Below are 14,142 nucleotides of genomic sequence, written 5' to 3'. Positions count from 1 at the left end.
AGACTGTGAGCCCTATGTGGGACAGGGACCATGTCCAATTCAATTTGCTTGTATCCACCCCAGCACTTAGCACATATTATTATTATTATTATCATTATTATTATTGTTATTATTAACGGAGCCGGTCCCTGGACTCACCCTGGAACTAATGAGGCTAAAGAGTCTCCTTTGGCCCCCAGAGTGGTGCCATCAACCACTTTGCTCTGGAGACCCTGTCAGGAGCCATCTGCATCTCTGTTTCCAGAGAAGCTTTCAGAGTGGGACTGGAGGGGTCTCTGAAAGCAGCAGCAACCCCACAGAGCGAGGTCACATGTCCACTCAAGTCCCCCGCGCCAGCCTCCAGCCAGCCTTGATGAAAGATGATCCTTGAAGGAGATAGCAGGACTGTCAAACGGCTATGATAAAGGAAGTGCAAACCACCGGATGCTGCATCCATAGGGAATGCGAACATTCTCACTCCCTCCTGCAGCTACAAGCCCATTTGAAAAGATGACAGCAAATAAGCCAAAATTAGCAATGACCAAGCAATTCCACTCATGCATTTAAAACCTATAAAAAAGACAAAATTACTTTCAGAAAGAGACATTTTTTCTTGTTGCTCTCGCCAACAGATTTTACTAGTCAAAGAATACCCATAAAAAATATCCTAGTGGCTGTTTAGGCATGGAAAACCAAGCCACTTTGTAATACCAGTCTTCACTGGTCTGAGCAGATTCTCACAAAATATATTCATAGGTAGTGCAAAGGCCAAAATTAAAAGAGCTATAAAATAGCTTTTTAGACACTGTTACTCTCTTCTCCAAAATGCCATCAACTCGATGAAGGCTTATTAAATGCAATTTAAACTCTTAAAGTTTTGTGAGGATTGGTTGCTAGTTTTAAACTTGTTTAGTTTGTTCTGGGGTTTTAAACTTAATTAGATCATCCCAGTAAACTTTAGGAGGTGAAGAACTACTATTCAGACACTTTCTCCATTTTAAATGTCTGCTCAGCAGAGGAAGGGAGCATTGCCGAGTAGTTTGAGTCTTGGCCCTAGAATCAGTGACTTTCCAGCCTGAGGACAATCACTGGAGCTCCTATCCCTCTTAAGTCATTTTCTGGTCTTATTCTTTTTTCTTTATGGTATTGGGTAAAAACTTACTCTGTACCAGGCACTGCACTAAGCACAAGTTAATCAGGTTGGACGCAGTCCATGTCCCACTTGGGGCTCAGTCTTAATTCCCATTTTATGGATTAGATAACTGAGGCACTAAGAAGTAAAGTGACTTGCCCAAGGGCACACAGAAGACAATTACCGGATCGGAACCCAGGCTCTTCTGACTCCCAGGACAGTCTATACTTAATAAAACATTGCAATCTTTTTGATGATCTTGTCTCTCTTCCCCAAGTCATTGTATGGCATACTAGGAAGGGGGAGAGTGACAATCTTCATCACCATCATTAGGATTTATTGAGCACCTGCTGTGTCCAGAACACTCTATTAGGTGCTTGAGAAAGCAGAGCAGAAGCAAAAGATGCACTATCTGTCCTCAAGGTGCTTACGATCACTTGGATTCATTCCATAGCATTTATTGAGCATGCTACCATCTACAGACACTGTTCTAAGTGCTCAAGAGAGCACTGCAGAATCAAAAGGCATGTTCCCTGCTCTCAGAGGGCTTGCAATTACTGGGATTAACAAATAAGGGGGGTGGCAGGTCATGCCAGGAAAAGATTAATTATTTTAGCTATCTGTAACTCTTTCTGTGGAATCAAGAAAGTCTTCTCTATATCCCACCCACACTGTGCAACTATATACTGGTTGTCCAATTCCTTTTTTTTCTTTCTGCCTGGCCATTACTGTTCTCTAATCACCAAAAATTCATTTTATGGAGCTTTGAAGGTGGAAGAATGGGTGATAGAAGGCTAAGGGTTTGAGCAATCCAGATGTTTTCAAGATGGGCAATCCCTAAAAAGCCTCCAACCAACCAGAACCCCAAAGAACCTGAGTCGTGATTTTTAGCCCATGGTACTTCCCCAGGGATTGTACCTTAATGGTAGCTCTCTGGATGATGGAGTTAAAGTCAACCCCACCTGTCATTAAAAATAATGAGGAGGAATAGAAAATGGGACCAAGGTAAACATTGGAAAAGTGAGCAATGAAATCACTTCCTCATAAAACCCCAAACACTCACAAACAAATGTGGTCACACGTGGGATTGTTTGCAGCATCATGGGATATAGGCTATAGGGCAGTCATGGGGTGACCCTCTGACATTCTGCCCTGTTAGTTCTTTATTTGAGGCCTGTTCCTTTAATGAACCAGAAAGCGCCCTGAAGGAGTTCAACTCCCTCACTTGGGGAACCCGTTTATCCTCAGCGGCAGTTTTATTCCCCATGGGATCATGTTTCCTGGGAAGAATATAATGAGTTCCAGGAGACACGGCAAACAAGTTATAAGCAGGATCCTACTTCATGCAGAATCCTCAAAAACCTCCAATGGTCGCTCATCAATTTCTGAGTTAAACAGAAACTCCTTACTCTCAGTTTTAAAGCTCAATTAGCTCTCCCTACCACCTGTCCTCACTGATCTTCTACTACAACACAGGGCGCATGCTTCACTACACAAATATCAACCTATTCACTGTACTTCGATCTCCCCTTTCTCACCACTGGCTCCTTGCCCAAGTCTTCCATCTGGTCTGGAACTCCCACCCCCTCCATTATCTGAAAAACCAGCACTCTCCTCATCTCCAAAGCCATAACAAGATCAAATCCCAGCAAGAGGCCTTCCCTGATTAAGCCCTCACTTCCCTATCTAAGCCCTCCTCTCTCTATCACCTTTGCATTTGAATCTGTTCCCCTTAAACACTTTGATATTCACCCCTCCCGCAGCCATACAGGACTTACCTATATATCATCTGTAATGTTTACCTCCCTTTCTAGTCTGTAAGCAATTGTGAGCATGTCTACCTACTCTATTGCATTGTATTGAGAAGCAGTGGTGCTTAGTGGAAAAAGCACAGGCCTGGGAATTAGATGGCCTGTGTTCTAATTCCACCTCTGCCACTTGCTCCTGTGTGACCTTGGGTAAGTCACTTATTTACTGAGCACTTACTGTGTGCAGAGCACTTAACTAAGTCCTTGGGAAGTACAAGTCGGCAACATATAGAGATGGTCCCTACGCAACAACACGCTCACAGTCTAGAAGGGGGAGACAGACAACAAAACAGAACATGTAGACAGGTGTCAAAATCATCAGAACAAATAGAATTATAGCTATATGCACATCATTAACAAAATAAATAGAATAGTAAATATGTACAAATAAAATAAATAGAGTAATAACTCTGTACAAATATATACAAGTGCCGTGGGGAGGGGAAGGAGGAAGGGCAGGGGGATGGGGAGGAGCAGAAGAAAAAGGGGGTTCAGTTTGGGAAGGCCTCGTGGAGGAGGTGAGCTCTCAGTAGGGCTTTGAAGGGAGGAAGGGAGCTAGCTTGGCGGATGTATGGAGGAAGGGCATTCCAGGCCAGGGGAAGGACGTGGGCCAGGGGTCGACAGCAGGACAGGTGAGAACGAGGCCTGTGTCTACCCCAGAACTTGGCACTCGGTGAGCACCTAATAAATACCATCATTGTCATCAGGAGGGAAGAAAGAGGCAGAGAAAGTTAGGCGAAGTTGAACAATGGGCAATATATTTCATTTTCCTGCTCCCCCCTAATTCCCTCGGTTGCTACCCTTTCTTCTTGTTTTCCTTGCCCTGTTCAGCAACCAGCAACCATGTCAAGAGAGAGCAGTTGAGAAGGGAGACAGTCAAACAAGTTCCAAACACGACGGCTACTCGTTCTCCGCTTTTTCAAAGCCTGCGAAAATGACTCCACCTCCCTGAAGCCATTTTTTTTAATGACATTTATTAAGCACTTACTATGTGCAAAGCACTGTTCTAAAGCCATCCCTGATCAACTCCCAATACCCCAAGTTGCAGCAAACAACAGCCACAATTCACACTCTGAGACTTACACCCATCCTCAGCATTAAGTTACATACATGTATTTAAGGAAAGATTCAGCTACTAATTTTAAAGTCTGCTTCTTCTGCCCCCTTCCCTGCTCTATCTCGCCTAAGCCCACAATAGCGGTGTGGATAGCCTGCTATCACCATTTCTTTACCAGTGCCCCGATCCAGCCCCATGTGGACAGGGACTGTGTCCAACCCTATCTGCTTGTACCCACCCCAGCACTTAGTTACAGTACCTGGCAGTTAAGCGCTTAACAAATACTGCAATTATTATTATCCAATTCTTCCTCCTCCTTCCATTATTTGTAAAATAGCTACATCTCTCTAGACTGTAAGTTCATTTTGGGAAGTGAACCTGTTTACCAACCGTTATAGTCACTCTCCCAAATGCTTAGTAGAGTGCACGGCACATAGTAATTGCTCAATAAATATGATTCATTGACTGATTGATCTGACTATCTCTTCCCCTTTTAAACTTTAAACTCTTTGAGAGCAAGGAATTAAGTTTTGCTTCCCCAAGTGTTTGGTAGAGCATTCTGAACTTCATAGGCACTCAATAAATGTCACGGATGGATGGATGACTAGCCAAAAGTCATTTCAAGCACAGGTAAGGTTAAAAAAGGCCACAAAGAGGCTGCAGAGGACATGAGAGAGGAAGAAATAAACTGGCAGAACATCCATTTGCCAGACAGGTCCAGACTCTGTTCATTTTAGCATCTAAATGGACTGGTTAGTCTGTCAGCCATGGGTTCTGCTGACCGAGCCTCCTTCCCCCTGGGGACCTGGAGGCGGAAGACTGGAATCCTTTGCCTCCTACAAGGTTTTTCCATTGAAGTGCCTCCCTGTACTTGCCATAAATATAACCGGAGAAATATTTAGCAAGTTAAGTGGTTGAAGTTTTAAACATCTCTTGTCTGTGGGGAAATCTAATTAAAGGTCAAAACAGCTCAATAAAGTGGGTGTAGAAGGGAGCAACAATATTAGGGGCTACCACAGCGGATCATGAGTCAGAATCCTGGGGCTGGAGGGGATCAGAAGTTATTTGGTCCACCCACCCTTATGTGTGCAGGTCATGCTATATTTGGTCTTTAGAGTCTTTAGTCTTTAAGACTCCTGCAAAAGGTGAGCTCACTGTGGGCAGGGAGCATGTCTTCCACCTCTGCTATTTTGGCTTAGTGGAAAGAGTATGGACTTGGGAGTCACAGGACATGAGTTCTAATCCTACCTCCGCCACTTATCTGCTGTGTGACCTTGGGCAAGTCATTTAACTTCTCTGTGCGTCAGTTACCTCATCTGTAAAATGGGTTATTTTGGGGGATCTGTAAAATGGGATGTGAGCCCCATGTGGGACAAACTGATTACCTTGTATCTACCTCAGCACTTAGAATAGTGCTTGGCACATAGTAAGCACTAAGCTAATACTATGATGATGATTATTATTATTACTCTTCCAAGTGCTTAGTACAGTGCTCTGAACACAGTAAGCATTCAATAAATGATTGATTGATTGATAGCACATCTTCCCTCTGTAACTGATTTCAGAGAGCCTGTATTGTCAGGAGGCTCTTCTTGATGCTGCTAACCTGAAGCCCTTCTGCTGCACTGTAATCCCATTCCCCTTAAGTCTGTTTTAGTAGAGATGAAGATCACCTGGTCAACATTTTTAGTAAAAATAACCCCCGTGCCAAATGCTTAAATACTGGGTATTAAATTCCTCCCTTTGCCTTCTTTCTCCAGGATCAAGAATTTGGGTTCAATTCCCATCTCTACCTTTGACTTCACTGTGTGCCCTGAGGAAAGTCACTTGACCTCTCCTTTCCAGCCTCCATTTCCCTATCTGGAAAACTCATCATTGTCAAATAATATTTATGGTTAGAGGAAACCCTGCCCCACTAGCTCACAGGTGGCTATGGAGATTCAGTGGGTAAAAGTAAAAAAAAAAATCATTAAATCCTTTGAATTTCTTAGCAATAATTGCCCCATGCAGGGTATGATGTTGGTGTTCTGGGACAGCAGTCTCTGCCTTTGAGGAAATGCTCTGTTTGAGGTGGAGGAGCAGGATTAACACCTGGGCAAGAGGTGAGGGCTGGTTCCTGAGTCTTAAGCCAAATCAGGTATCTTAAGTCTTCAGTGAAATCAGGTATTTGGATTGTCTGAAGTGCTGACTCTGGGGAAAAAAAGTCCTCCTGAATTGAAGAAGAAATTATTCAGAAGGTTAAACTTCCAGGATATGGTGCCCAAGCCTGTTTATTTACTCAGGCCTCATAAAAAGCCCTGGGACTTGGGTGATGGATGCTTTGTAGGACTTTCCTTTCCTGCACTTTCCATCATATAGACTTTACTCACAGTAGCCACTGGTAGCCTCATTTCATTCCGAAAGGCTCCCTGTCTAGGCTGAAAACTTGTTGTGGCAATGTGTCTGCCAACTCTCTTGTACTGCACTCTCCCAAGCACTTAGTAAAATGCTGTGCACATAGTAAACACTCCGTAAATTCCACTGATGAGGATGGGGTCTGTTCCAAGTGGGCCATTTTGTATATAGAAATATCGTTATAATAATAATCATAACTGTGGTATTTAAGTTCCTCTGTATACCGAGCATTGTCCCTCAAGCTGGATAGACACAAGAAAATCAGGACAGGCACAGTCCCTGTTTCACATGGGACTTTACAGACTAAGGGAGAGGAAGAACAGGTATTTCATCCCCATTTTACAGATGATGAAACTGAGGCACAATGAAGTTAAGTGAATTGTCCAAGGTCACACAAAGCAGACTAGTGGCAGAACCGGGATTAGAACCAGGTCTTCTGACTCCCAGTCCTGTGCTCTTTCCATTAGACCACATTTAGACTGTCCGAGCATTTAAAGGCACTCTGTAGGAATTGGTTATGCCCTTTTGGCAACTAAACTTATTCTTTCAGGTGGGCATTTTAGAACTTACATTCCGTTGGGAGCATTGGAAATGGTGGCCATACATCCAGCTTTCTACAGGACAGTCCAGTTTTCATTTGTCTCCTCCTGGCTCTGGGGGCAAGGGATGGAAAAAATGGTGCCTCTAGTACTCTTGAGTCCTGTGGATGGCCAACAACCTGCTGCCCATGTCCCCATGTTCTGCTGGAGTCTGCAGGGTCCTCCCTAGTCCCACTTCCCACTTACCATAGACCACTGAGAATAGAAGCTGCTGTCAAATTTAGAATGCAGGGAGTAGATGTAGGGAAATTTATTGAGCCTCTACTGATTGTCACCCACTGTACTAAGCACTTGGGAAAATACAACAGACACAAGGATCCCTGGCCACAAGGAACAGCTAATGGAACTGGGAAACTGCTGCACTCCAAAGCCATTCTGTGGATCAGTGAGGCACTGCCTCTTTCAGTTATTGACTTGATACCGATTGTCACACTATCAGTTTTGTTATGTTGCTCAGGTTCTCCCTCCTGCCCATTCAATTTGGCAGACCACTCTCCCATCTTCAAAGTCCTAAGAAAAAAATCACAACTCCGTCATAAAGACTTCCTTGATTAATCTCTCATCTCCCCACAGTTTTTCCCCCAACCCATAGTCACCTCACCGAAGCATTTAAATCCTCATCCCTAAGCACTTAGTCATTGTCCCACCTCCTCTCCAACAAAGCACTTATGAACTTATCTTTAAAATTCCGCTGTTCCCCCCTACCTGTAATTTGTGTTATGGTCATGGGTTCATTCAATCTTTCATTCAAACATATTTATTGAGTGCTTACTGTGTGCAGAGCACTGTATTAAGCACTTTCTAATCCTGGCTCTGCCGCTTGTCAGCTGTGTGACTTTGGGCAAGTCACTTAACTTCTCTGTGCCTCAGTTTCCTTGTCTGTAAAATGGGGATTAAGACTGTGAACCCCACTTGGGACAGTGTAATTACCTTGTATCTACCCCAGTGCTTAGAACAGTGCTTGACATATAGTAGTGCTTAACAAATAGTATCATTATGATGATGATTATTATTATTATATTAGGATCTGCCACCCTCACTAGACTGTAATTCATTGCAGGCAGGGGTTGTGTCTTCTAACCGTGTTGTACTATCCCAAGATCTTAGGACAGTGCTCTGCAGAGAGTAGGCACTCGATAAATACTATTGATTGATTGAAGGCCTGTTGCATTTATAATTTATTGTTATTAGCAACCCATATAGATCTGTTACTGTTACTTATATAGATCTTCCCCTACTTAGAATGTGAATTCATGTGGGAGAGGGACTGGGTTAGATTTGATTAACTGATTACTCCAAAGTCTAGCTCAATGCTTAGTATACATAGCTAGGCTTAATAAATATGATAAGTACTACCAAACCACTATTTGGATTAGGACATGATGGAAGATTAGGGGAATGCAATGCTATTGCTCTTTGTGGACAGGGAACAGTCACCAACTCTGTTACATTGAACTCTCTTTAACACTTAGTACTGTGCTCAATGAATATGAATGAATATGATTCATTGATTCACGGACTGATTGACCATGAATTGGTTATAACATGATTTGGCTTGCAGGAGTGCATGCTTCAATAGCGGTTTCAAGTGGAAACAAATCTCTCAGCAACATGCTCTAGAACAGCACACTGGAATCTGGTTGCAGCATTGCTACCCTTGTTTCCTGGAAACTGAAAGTTTAAGCTACTGCAAGTTCCTTACTAGAGTTGTTATGAGCTAGAAAAGGGTCAGAGAAGTGCTTGAAACAAGCTTCCTTCATTTCCCACAACCTTCTTGAATTTCACCCAGTGCAGTGAAGGTGTTTTCAAGCCATCTTCCCTCAAAACCTTCAATTTTCCTGTGAAACAATGGTAGATCCTAGTGCGATTTGGGGATAACAAGGGTGTTTGCTGGAATACAAATGCCATGAGGTAGGAGACAGGTCCATATAACAGTATGAATTTATTAAATCATACTCAATTAGTCAAAGAAAGTGAATGCAGCTTTCAAAAGTGTCTAAATGCATAAACCAGGCCATGTTTTAGAGTGTATCTCCGTAATTAGTAGATTGAATAGAATAACAAATCTGTATTTAAGTCCTCCCACCCAGGTTGGAAGTAAACAAGAATGAATTGGAAATCTGTTTCAGTAAAAGAAAAAGTTCTGGAATAGCTGCCCTGGTAATAAAATTATTTTCCTGTGGTGGCCATGGCAACATGAGTTGGGAACAGTTAACCCTCCCCCCTGCCCCAAAAAACCCACCCACATCTTCTTGAAGCATCACTCAGCACACATATCTCTGCCACTCAAAATCTTCCAATAGTTTTCTACGACCATCTATATCAAGCAAAAACTCCTTGCAATTGGCTTCAAGGCTCTCCTTCAACAATCTCTAATGTTTGCATTGGGTCTATTTTCCCACTTTCCCTCAGCTCACATTCTTTATTCCTCCTAAGATTGCCTTCTAACTATATCTTGCTACCTACCTACAATCCTGGCTCTGTCCCTCACTCACTCAATCAGTGGTATTTGTTGAGCGCTTACTGTGTACTGAACACTGTACTAAACACTTGGGAGCATAAGGTACAACACAGTTGGTAGACTCTGTGTTCCCTGACAATGAGCTTACAGTCTAGAGAGGGAAAGAGACATTAACATAAATACTTTATGGCTATGTACTTAAGTTCTGTGGGGCTGAGAGTGGGGTGAATGCTAAGCCCAAAGGTACAGATCACCAAATCAGCCAGACCATATCTCTCCCTATCTTCAAAGCCAACCTGAAATCCAACGTCCTTCAGGAAACTTTCCTCAAAGAATTCCCAACACCCTAATCACAGTGACCCAACAGCCACACTTAACACTTATTTTGCTGTATTTCCTAAACTCAGCAATTATCTATTTCTTATTTGGACATTTATTTGTATACCCGAGTACTCATTCTGCTACTTCATTCTGATATACTGGAACCTTTTTTTGTTCTATCCTTCTGTACACACTATTTGCAAATCATTTTTGTCTGCCCATTTCTCCCTTCAGATTGTGAACTCCCTGAAGGCAGAGAACACATGTTTTGCTTCTTTTGTACTTGTTCAGGAACTTAATGCACCACTCTGCACACAGTAAGTGCTCAATAATACCAGTAATTGATTGACTGACACGTTCTTATAGGCATATATATATTTCATTCCATCTTTCCAAAGTGGCTCTGAGCATCTAACAGCCTGTATTATGAAGCAGTGAGTGAACTCTATTGCAAGGATCAATAAATTCATAGCTATAAAATTTAAATTCCAGTCTGCTGCTTGTATAACTAGAGTCAATATTAAGTATTTGGCAGAAAATTAGGAATAGTATAAAATTTCTGGCAAAAAATAATCCTGTAAAATGAAAAGTTTGGATCTTTTATCAAAGAACATTGTAATTCAGCACTGAAAATAAGTCCAACGGCTCAGGACCCAGACAAAATCAGGGTTAGCAAAACTCAAGCAGCAGAACTAATGAGAAACTGACTCTCTCTTAGCTTTCTGTTGAGCTTTCATGAGAATCTGTGCCTTTGGGGTGGAGGAGAGAGGGGCTGGAGAAAAGACTGAGAACAGACAGTTTTTGCTGGAAGCAGGTGCTGCTGTCTCTTAGCCTTGAGATGATGAGGAAGCAAGAGGGAGTAGTTCACAGGGGTGACTAAAGAAGGGAAGAAACAATATTAGCAAGCATGAATGAGGCCAAACTAAATCTAGCAGGCCAAAGAGAACATTTGAAAATTAGCAGCAAGGCAGTGATAATGTATAGTTGCGGGGAAATGGTATCTAACTGCACACTGTCTTTCACATAGTGGGAGACACTGAAGTGATCGGATATTTTGGTGGGGGGAGGAAGGGCACAGAGAAGGAGGAAATACAGAGAAGAAGGGGCCCAGAGAAACAGGAAAAAGATAAAAAAAGGAGAGAGAGAAAGAAGAGGAAACAGAGGGGGGCAACTCACCAAGCTGCTATCTACCGTTCTACTTCTCCACCCCAACCTACTCTGCCATCACACAGCCCAGCTCCAGGAAAAATGATCCTCCTTGGACTGAAATTCTGATGATCCAGAAACAGCTAATTCTGCTGGAACCAGGGAGCAAAGAAAAGCCACATGGCCTAATGGATAGAGCACATACCTGGAAATCAAAAGCTCCTGTGTTCTAAATCCCATCTCTGCCACTTGTCTGCTGTGTGACCTTGGGCAAATCACTGCATTTCTCCGTGCCTTGGCTACCTCATCTGTAAAATGGAGATTAAGATTGTGAGCTTCATGTGGGACATGGACTCTGTCCAACAGGATTACCTTGCATCTACCCCAGCATTTAGTACAGCATTTAGTATGTAAGTGCTTAATAAATGTCATAAAAAAACAGGTGCCCACCCATCCACCACCACCACCACCTGCCAGGTCACCACTGCTAGCCTCCAGCACATTGCTGCTATTGAGGCTAGCAATCCCTGGAAAAAAATGGCCATTATTTTATGTTTCTAGCACAGCCAGAATAACAAGCTTCTGGCCATACCAGAAACTCCAAGTACCAGTTCAGGAAGGACCAGTTTCTTCTCAGTAACAGCAGGAGTTAAGCTTCTAGCTGTACCTCGATCTCATCTATCTCACCACTGATCCCTCGCCCACGTCCTGCCTCTGGTCTGCAATGCCCTCCTTCCTCAAGTCTGACAATTCTCTCCCCCCCCTTCAAAGACTTATTGAAGGCACATCTCCTCCAAGATGCTTTCCCTAAGCCCTCCTTTCCTCTTCTCCCACTGACTTGCTCCTTTTGTCTATCCCCACTTCCAGCTCCAAAGCACTTATGTGTATATCTGTAATTTATTTATAATAATGTCTCACCCTCTAGACTGTAAAGTCATTGTGGGCAGGGAATCTGTCTATCGTTTTATCATACTCTCCCAAGTATTTAGTACAGGGCTCTGCACACAATAAGCACTCAGTAAATATGATTGAATAAATGAAAGGAGCAGCAGTAGCTGCTGGCATTACTAAAAAAGAAAAGGAGGCTGTACAGACTCTTCTCCCTCCCTCCTCCCTCTTCTGGCTCATTGCTTCTGTGATGGTCAGGTTCTCTTCTGTCGCTCCAATAATAATAACTGTGGTATTTGTTAAGTGCTTATTATGTGCCATGCACTGTACTAAGCTCTGGGGTAGATACAAGTAAACTAGGTTGCCCCGTCCCACATGGGGCTCACAGCCTTAATCCCTATTTTACAGATGGGAAGGCCCAGAGAAGTAAAGTGACATGCCCAAGGTCACACAGCAGACAAATAGCAGAGCTGGGATTATAACCTAGGTCTTTCTGACTCCCGGGTCTGTGCTCTGTCCACTAAGCAACGCTGCTGTCTCCAGCCTAAAGCAGAACTGAATAGGTCCCACTAGCAGCTATAGAAGTGTGGAGTAGAACCTCCAAAAACTGGGAATGACCCACCTACTAAAGAATTATCCCACACTCAGCTGTGTTCATTTTCAGAATAAATGATCAGTTGTCACATTGAAAGTGACATATAATAGCCACTGCCTTTTGTCATTTATTGAAATGGTCAAAGCTAATTTGAACACCCTATATCTAAGGCATTTGGAGGGAAGAACAGGGATATCTGTGATCGTAACACAAACTTTGTACTCATCAAATAAAAAAACCACACAGGCACATTGCCAACTGTATCTGATACAGAAAATAGATATTCTGGGTAAATTACCTCTTCAAAAGTACTTTCTCAAAAAAAAAATTGAAGTAGCTGTCCCACATCTAAAACTATACACAGCATGTCCTCAATTCAGTGCTTATTAAATTTGAACTGTTATGGCAAAGCAATAGACTTGAAGGGATCATGACTGGGCAGTAAGGAAGTAGAGAGAAGATTCATTTTTGCTGGAGAAGCAGCAGAGAAAGGCCACTGGCCAGAAAACCAGGTCAGGCAAGCCTCTGGCTATCAAGTGGCCAGGATGGATTTTGAACATAGGAAAACACAAACACATGATGAAAATGGCCTTGGCTGGAGAGAACTTTATATGAAAAAAAGCTGCCAAGAAAAGAGAGGCTGGACATTTGCATTCCTTTCAGCTGTCTGTCCTCAGTTGTGATTCAGAAATCCAAGTACAGGGGATAAGAGCGCTGGTAGAGACCTCTGGAGCAGAGAGGCTAGGTGTAGACAGACAATCACCTCAGTGAAGAGAGAGGTTGAAGAGAGAGAAAGGAGGAAGTTGGATGCTTTGTTTACTGTTTCAACAGGAAAAATAGGAAGGGGGAGGCAGATTTACCTACTAACTTTAATAATAATTACAGTATTTTTTAAGCATTTACTGTGTGTGAAGCACTATTCTAAGCAATGGAGTAGATGTGGTCAATCAGGTCAGACACAATCCCTATCAGTTAATCGAGTACTTAATGAGTGCTTACTATGTATAGAGTCAGTCAGTCAATCGCATTTATTGAGTGCTTATTTTTTGCAGGGTATTCTACTAAGCACTTGGAAGAGTCCAGTATAACAGTATAACAGACACATTCCCTACCCAAAAGGGGAGAAAGGCATAAATATATAAATTATGGATGTGTACATAAGTACTTTGGGGCTGAGAAGCAGTGTGTCCTAGTGGATAGACCACAGGTCTGGGAGTCAGAAAGACCTGGGTTCTAAACCTGGCTCTACCACTTGTTCCTTCTGTGCCGTTAGGTAAGTCACTTAACTTCTCTGTGCCTCAGTTACCTCATCTGTAAAATGGGGATTAAGGCTGTGAGCCCTATGTGGAAAAGGACTGTGCCCAACTTGATTAACTTGTATCTTCCCCAGTGTTAAGTACAGTGCCTGGCATATAATAAGTGCTTAACAAGTACCATAAAAAGGAAGGGTGAATAAAGGAAGAAAATCCAAGTACAAGGGTGATACTGAAGGGACTGGGAGAAGACGAAATGACGGCTTAGTCAAGGAGGAAGAGATGTGTCTTCAATAAGTCTTCCAAGATGGGGAGAGTAATTATCTGTTGGATAAGAAGAGGGAGGGTGTTCCAGGCCAGAGGCAGGATGTGGGTGAGAGGTCATAGGTGAAATAGACCAGATGAAGGCACTGTTCCTGTCCCGCAAGGGGCTCACAGTCTACTTAGGCTGGGGAACAGATATTTAATCCCCATTTTACAGATGAGGAAACTAAGGCACAGAGAAGCTA

The sequence above is a fragment of the Tachyglossus aculeatus genome, chromosome 5 (assembly GCF_015852505.1).
Source record: "Tachyglossus aculeatus isolate mTacAcu1 chromosome 5, mTacAcu1.pri, whole genome shotgun sequence".
Lineage (NCBI taxonomy): Eukaryota > Metazoa > Chordata > Mammalia > Monotremata > Tachyglossidae > Tachyglossus > Tachyglossus aculeatus.
This window is presented reverse-complemented; position numbering follows the sequence as displayed.